Source organism: Alligator sinensis, unplaced genomic scaffold (assembly GCF_000455745.1).
Source record: "Alligator sinensis unplaced genomic scaffold, ASM45574v1 scaffold703_1, whole genome shotgun sequence".
In the NCBI taxonomy this organism is placed as follows: domain Eukaryota; kingdom Metazoa; phylum Chordata; order Crocodylia; family Alligatoridae; genus Alligator; species Alligator sinensis.
This window is the reverse complement of record NW_005842461.1, coordinates 551,716-558,582: the sequence shown is the minus strand read 5'-3', so window position 1 is coordinate 558,582 and position 6,867 is coordinate 551,716.

Below are 6,867 nucleotides of genomic sequence, written 5' to 3'. Positions count from 1 at the left end.
GGGGCAACGTGGTCTGTCTTGGGGCACAGGGGAGGGGAAGCTACTGCAGGCCTGGCTGCTAGGCCCTGCTGCGGCCACTAAGCCTGCCAGCTGTCGAGAAAATAGGTGCAGGGGGATTCTGGGGCCCTGCACCCCTAGCTGCTCACAGGCAAAACTCATGACATGAGTGCTTGTGCAACTGCTGCCTCTCGTCAGGCAGCAGGACTGAAGATCCTCCATCACTTGTCACCAAGACCTGAGGGTAATAATTGACCACATAGATTCGTAGATTAATAGAGTCAGAAGGGACCTCAGTGGGTCATCTAGCCTGACCCCCTGCCCCTGGAAGGCAAGAAAAGAGTCACCAACCCTGGGGTCATGTGATCCCAGCCAGGTGCCTGTCCAGTCTCCTCTTGAAGACCCCCAAGGATGGGGCGAGCACCACCTCCCTTGGGAGCCCATTCCAGATTCTGGCAACCCTGACTGTGAAGAACTGTCTCCTAATGTCCAACCTAAACGTTCTCTCTAGCAGCCTATGACCATTGTTCCTTGTCATTCCAAGGGGTACCCTACTTCATGTTGCTCTCCCCTTATGAATTTGTACGCTGCCACAAGGTCCCCTCTCAGCCTTCTCTTGGAGAGGCTGAAGAGGTTAAGGTCCCTTAGCCTTTCCTCGTAGGGCCTTCCCTGCAGGCCTTTAATTAGGAGAGTGGCCCTTCTTTGGACCTTCTCCAGGTTGTCTGCATCCTGCTTGAACTGCAGCATCCAGAACTGGACACAGCACTCCAGCTGTGGTCTGACCAGTGCGACATAGAGGGGGAGAATCACTTCCCTGGATCTGTTTGTGAAGCACCTATGGATGCACAACAAGGTGGGATTGGCTCTGCCAACTGCTTCATCACATTAGCGACTCATGTTCATCCTGGAGTCAACAGTAACTCCAAGATCTTTTTCTGCTTCAGTGGATCTGAGAAGGTCACCTCCCAGCCTATAGGTATGATGGCAGTTCTCCCTAGATGCAGCACCTTGCACTTGTCCTTATTGAATTGTATCCTGGTGCTCTCTGCCCATTTCCCCAGCCTGTTTAGGTCAGCCTGGATCTGGTTCCTCCTCTCCAAGGTATTGGCTGCACCCCATAATTTTGTGTCAGCCACAAATTTGGACAGGGTGCTTCCCACCCCCTCATCCAGATCACTGATGAAGATGTTGAACAGCACTGGCCCCAGAACTGAGCCCTGAGGGACTCCGCTGCCCACATCTTTCCAGGTTGACACCTACCTGTCCACTAGCATTCTCTAAGTGTGACCCTTGAGCCAATTTGCTACCCAGTCTACCGTGTAAATACCCAAGGCAAATCCCCTCAGTTTATTTATAAGGATGATATGGGATACCTTGTCAAAGGGATATTGTTGTGATAATTTTTTGTAGGATTTATATGAGCACTCATATATCCTTGCCAGTGGATCAGCTATGACCCCCACTAATTCCTTCATTATCCGTGGGTGGAATCCCTCCAGCCCCAGTGATATGAATATGTCCAGTCCCTCCAAGTGTCTTTTTACCGTGTCAGCACTGACCATTGGTGGGCTGATGTTCCCTTTGTTGGTGTCCATGATGTATGCTGAGGGTTCATCTAGATTCCCATTTAAGAAGACAGAGGCAAAAAAAAAACCTAATTGAAGAGCTCTGCCTTGTCCCTGCTATCCATCACTAAGCCCCTCTGCCCATCCTGTATGGGTCCTATGCTACCCCACACCCTCTTTTTGCTCCCAACATGCCTAAAGAAGGAATTTTTATTGTCCTTAATCCCTGACGCTAGCCTGAATTCTAGAGTTGCCTTGGCCTTCCTGACTGACTCCCTGCAGGTGCGGGCCAATGAAATATACTCCTCTTCGCTAGCTACCCTCTGCTCCCACTTCCTGTACACCTCTTTTTTCCCTAAAGGTATCTTGGATGCCCCTGGTTAGCCAAAGGGGCTTCCTGGCCCCCTCACCCCCTTTCCTCTGCCATGGGATTGACTCACTCTGAACCCAAAGAATGGTTTCTGTAACAGGGTTCCTGACTGTAGGCCTGTTACTTGAGAAATTCCAGCAGCTAGTAGTGATAATGTCCCAGCTCCCCACACCCGCAGAGAGACAATGGGGCTCAGCGCCTGGAGATATGAGGAGGACGATGGCCAGGGAAAGATGCCTTCAGGTACCACCAGAGAAGAGAGGAGCTGCTGGGGACTCTCACAAGGAAGGATCCAAAGGAGGGATCCATGATGCAAGGCCAACATGGGCCAAGGGACTCTGGAGCCCAGGACCAGCAGCCCACCCTTGCTACCTACCAGGAGCACGTGGCAGCGGCGGTGAGTCTGGGGAGAATGGAGCCGCTGCATGGGGAGAAGCCACAGCTTCACACAGGGATGTGGTGAGGCAACTCAGAAGCCAAAGGGGGTCACCAGCCCAGACCCCTAAAGAGACCTGGCCCAGCATCCAGGACTCGAGAAGAGAGGGAAGCTGGGGCCGAGATCTGTGGACCTGACTGCAGGTGAGCTCCTGGATCCGCGCACCAGCACAGCGCACGGCAAAAGAGACTGGGGGGTGCCCGTAATGAGCCGCTAACGAGGTAATTAGTGGCAGGGAGCCGAGACATAAGAAAAGAAAGAAAACCCTTTTTCCCTTTCACTTTCTCTTTATTATTGGGAATGGGCAAGGACTGTGAGTGCTGGGGGTTATGGCAAGTAGCCTGGATAAGAAGAGGGAGCCCGGGGACACCCTACACAGGGTGAACTACTCAGACAGGACCCTGCGGGGACTGATTGAGGACACAGCCACAAGCTGGAGAGATGCCTATTGATACTTACCGTACCAATTGAGCTGCCTCAGATGTCATAATACTAAGAAGGTCAAATTTGTTACTTCTGCATAGAGGCAACTAATATAATGCAGGATATGCATGCTATACCTGAGTGGATCTTTCACTCTGGTTTATTATAGAATCATAGAAAATAGGGATAGAAGTAACCAAAGGAAGGGGTCATCTAGCATATGTACCAATCCAGGTAGGAACATCCCTGATTTGAGGACATAAGATTTGAACATAGACACAGGACTTGAACACACAGACTCATAGGAAATACTAAAAATGGCAGTTTTCATGATTGAAGTGTTATACTCAGGGCCAGACACTGGCATGGGCAAACAGGCCTGGACAGAAAGGGGGGCCAAAAATGGTAATTTTAAAATTATTATTATCATTATCTCTGGCAAAGGGGGACCCAATACTAAAAGTTCACCCAGGGCCACCAGGAATCTAGGTATGGTGCTGGTTATACTTCATTGTTATACTTCCATGATACTTTAATAAAATTGTGGTCTTCCAGCTGTTTCAAGTATGACCATACCCAGTCCCTGCACCCTCCAACATAGGATCGTCTTAACAATCTTTAAGTCTAGAAATGAACTGGAGGGTCTGAATTCTGGTTTTTTAATCCTTATGATGACTGTGTCACATTTCCAAGTTTTTCTCCACAACATGAGTGTTTTGTTTGAAAAAATAAAAAATAGATTGTCATTTAATGTCTCCTTACAGAATTTTAAATAAAGCACCAGATATCAACCTTCACACAAAAAAAGTCAGCATTACAATATTTTTCAGAAGGCATTTGTTGTTTATTGGAGCTAGTCCTTTCTACCTCACTGACCTTGATACCAGCCAGCTTTGGGAAGGAGAGTTAGGTCTCTCATAAGTCAACCTTTTGGGGATCCACTCAGGTAAGCAGTTTTCATTGGAGGAAGGACTTGCATAGTTTATACATGACTTCACAGCCAGCTTCCTTGGCTCTTTTTCCCTAACTCCATTCTGTACATCTGCCTTCTTGCCTACAAGTGCATTGGTAATATACATTCAATTTTAAGTGCCATTCCTTCTGAAACACTGCTATGTTTCCACAGTCTACTCTTATTATAACACAATATATTTTTGTAATTTTAATAATCTGTTCTTATTGCTTTATTAATATTATTTATTATTCTGTATTTGTATGCTTGTATTATTGTTGTGTTCGAGGACCTACAGTTCTGGGTGCTAGAACAGTACAGAACAAAAAAAAATGGCCCCTGTCCCTCAGGGTTTGCATTATAGGATGAGAGAAAGTAAGTAGATACAGCTAGGCAGATGGCTGAACACTAGGAAACAATGAAATGATGTAGGCCAGGGTCAACACGTATTACGTAGATTTATTATACTAAGTGCTGTGCTGTAGTATGCAACTTGGAGAAAGTAATGTTTGGAAGGATTTAGTCATTCTACTTCTTAAGGGATATGGATAATTAATTAATTCCTCATCCGGATACCAATTTCAGTAAAGTGAAAACATTAAACTCCTTGAGAGTTATTTAGTGATCCCAATCACATCAGACTGTGGTAGAGAAGCCAGTGCCCAAACACGAACTATAGGGCACCTAAGAAGATGCAAAACAGGGGGCAGAGCAAGTCTACAGGCCATAGCTAAGCTCTGCATTCTTGGAAAGTTTTCTTGGAAAGTTTTAAACTGTGAGGTTTACTTGGTGTGTCTGAGCACAAAGGGAGTTCTCATTGGTTTACATATTTAGCTATTGGCTTAAGAAAATTGTGGTCTTCCGTCAATTTCTCTCACAATGAGAAACATTGGGTGATCATTCAGTCATGTCCTCTGCAATCTAAGTAGCTAACAACTGGAGATGAGCCACTTTTTAAAAACATTTTCGTTATTCTCTGCTACCCGTTTTTATCCAAGATGGGTTTATAGCTCATTTGTTCTTCAAAGCAGGACATTCCTGTAACATTGCCTAGACAGGACAGAGATTAGGGGGTTTCTCTGTCCATTAATCCTTCAAATGTTTCCTTTTTTATTTCCCAATGATTCCACTGTAACAATTGCACTGAAAGATGGGTCCTTTATGAAGATCTTATTGAAGCCTCTGTACATACCTCCTGACAAGGGAAAACTATCAAGTTGTCAGGTCTACACCTCATTTTTGGAGATTCAACACATTTGTTTTTCAGCTGTTACTGATCTGAAGATAATAAGGTAAGGCCTCTCTCTTTTCTTGTATCTTCACCTCTCTGTCAAGAGGATATGATACAATACCATTTGGACATGTACAGATGAACATGACTACAAGACATAGGACATTTGAGGCTTGCATTTAAGCTTGTGTTCCTAATTCGTTGCTCCCTTTTTCTTTTCTTTAGAATGTTCAGGGCTTCTTTCTGCTTAAGTTTATTTGTCCTTTTTAAAGGTCAGTAGCCCTTATGAAAACCAATTTAGACATCACTGTGAACAGTGAACATCACAGTGTGATATAAAAAATAAACAACATCCTGTAATTTTACACAAATTTAATATATTTTCCCCACTGGCTGTGGATGATATTCCCCAAGCTCAGATAAATTAGAAGAACTAGGGTTGGCTTAGGTATCGTAATATCTATCATCTGCTCCTACACCATCATTATAGAACTCACATTATCCTTGTTTTTTCAGTAACAGTAGGATTTTAGAAAGCTATTTTCAGTCAGTGACTTTTCCTGTTTCCTTAATATATTTCCATGACCAACCTGCATGGTCTTCTCTAATAACGCTGTAATCCTAATCATATTATTTGTATGTATTATCATTACTATGGCCATGCTGAGAAGCCCTAGACAGATTTATGTCCATATTGTGTGAGGTGCTCTACAGCTTTGAAATAAAGATCATTTCAGTAATGCCAGTATAAAACTCAGTAGGAAAATGTGGGATTTTGTGGGAACTTCTGTACAGTTCACAACACAACCCCAGGGCTGGGAAAGCCCATTTGCTGGCGCCAGCCCCAGGGCTGCAGTTTTCTACCCTTTTCCTGACATCAGACTACTTTTTAGCCCCATATCCCCCAGCCCATTGCCCAACCCCCAGACGGGCAACACCTCCCATGGACCAGGCAGTCCCCTCCCCCCCCCCACAAACCCCACCAAACTCCCCAGTCCTGCAAGCTTCTCTCAGTGCCAGTTTAATCAGCATTCACAAGTGCCAGGAGCCAAGGAAGTAAGTCAGGGTGGAGGGAGGAGCAGGCAGGATGGGGAAGTTCTTCATTTGGGGGTGGAGGCAGTTGGGGAGGGATAAATCTAACCCCTAGTCCTAGGGTGTGGGGGAGAAAGTTTCCCCTCTTCTCAAGCCTCCCTGCAGACCCCACAAGCCCCCTGACCCCACCAAACTCTCCCAAACCCCACCAACACTCCTGCAGGCCCTGCCTGCCCTCCAATTGCCCCAGTGATACCTTCGCCCCCTGATATCCCCAATCCCCCCCTGAAAACCCCACTTGCCCCACGCAAGTACCCCACAGATCCCACCTGCCTCTCTGATCCTCTGACCCTGCTCAGACTTCACCTGCCTCCTTGAATCCCCCAATCCTCCCCATGAACCATGCCTGCCCCAAATTCCCCATGGACCCCACCTGCCCCCTTGATCCCTCCAAGCCTCCCCACTAGCCCTCACATTAATTTACCTTAGATTATGTAGCTATTTTAAACTCAATCTACCTTCCCCCTAACCTCCTCAAATGTCTGTACTCACCCAAAGGAGCTTAAGAGGATGAGAAAAGGAAAACACATGCTTAAATGAAATGCTGAATCAGAGTTTTTGACTGAGCATCTCACATTCAATTCCTACTGCTGGCCTGAGTGGGAATGGTAACATCAGCAATAATTTTTGTGAAAAAAGAGGCCTCGAGGACAAAAACGGTTTACTTAAGAAAATAGAACAGAAGGCAAAGTCTATGAAACATGAGTTATGGAAGTGACCATTATTTTGCTTTGAAATTTTTCCTCTTTGCATAAGTTATGCTATGCCAATAAGTGAACGCTGTGTTTAAGGTTGTGTTTA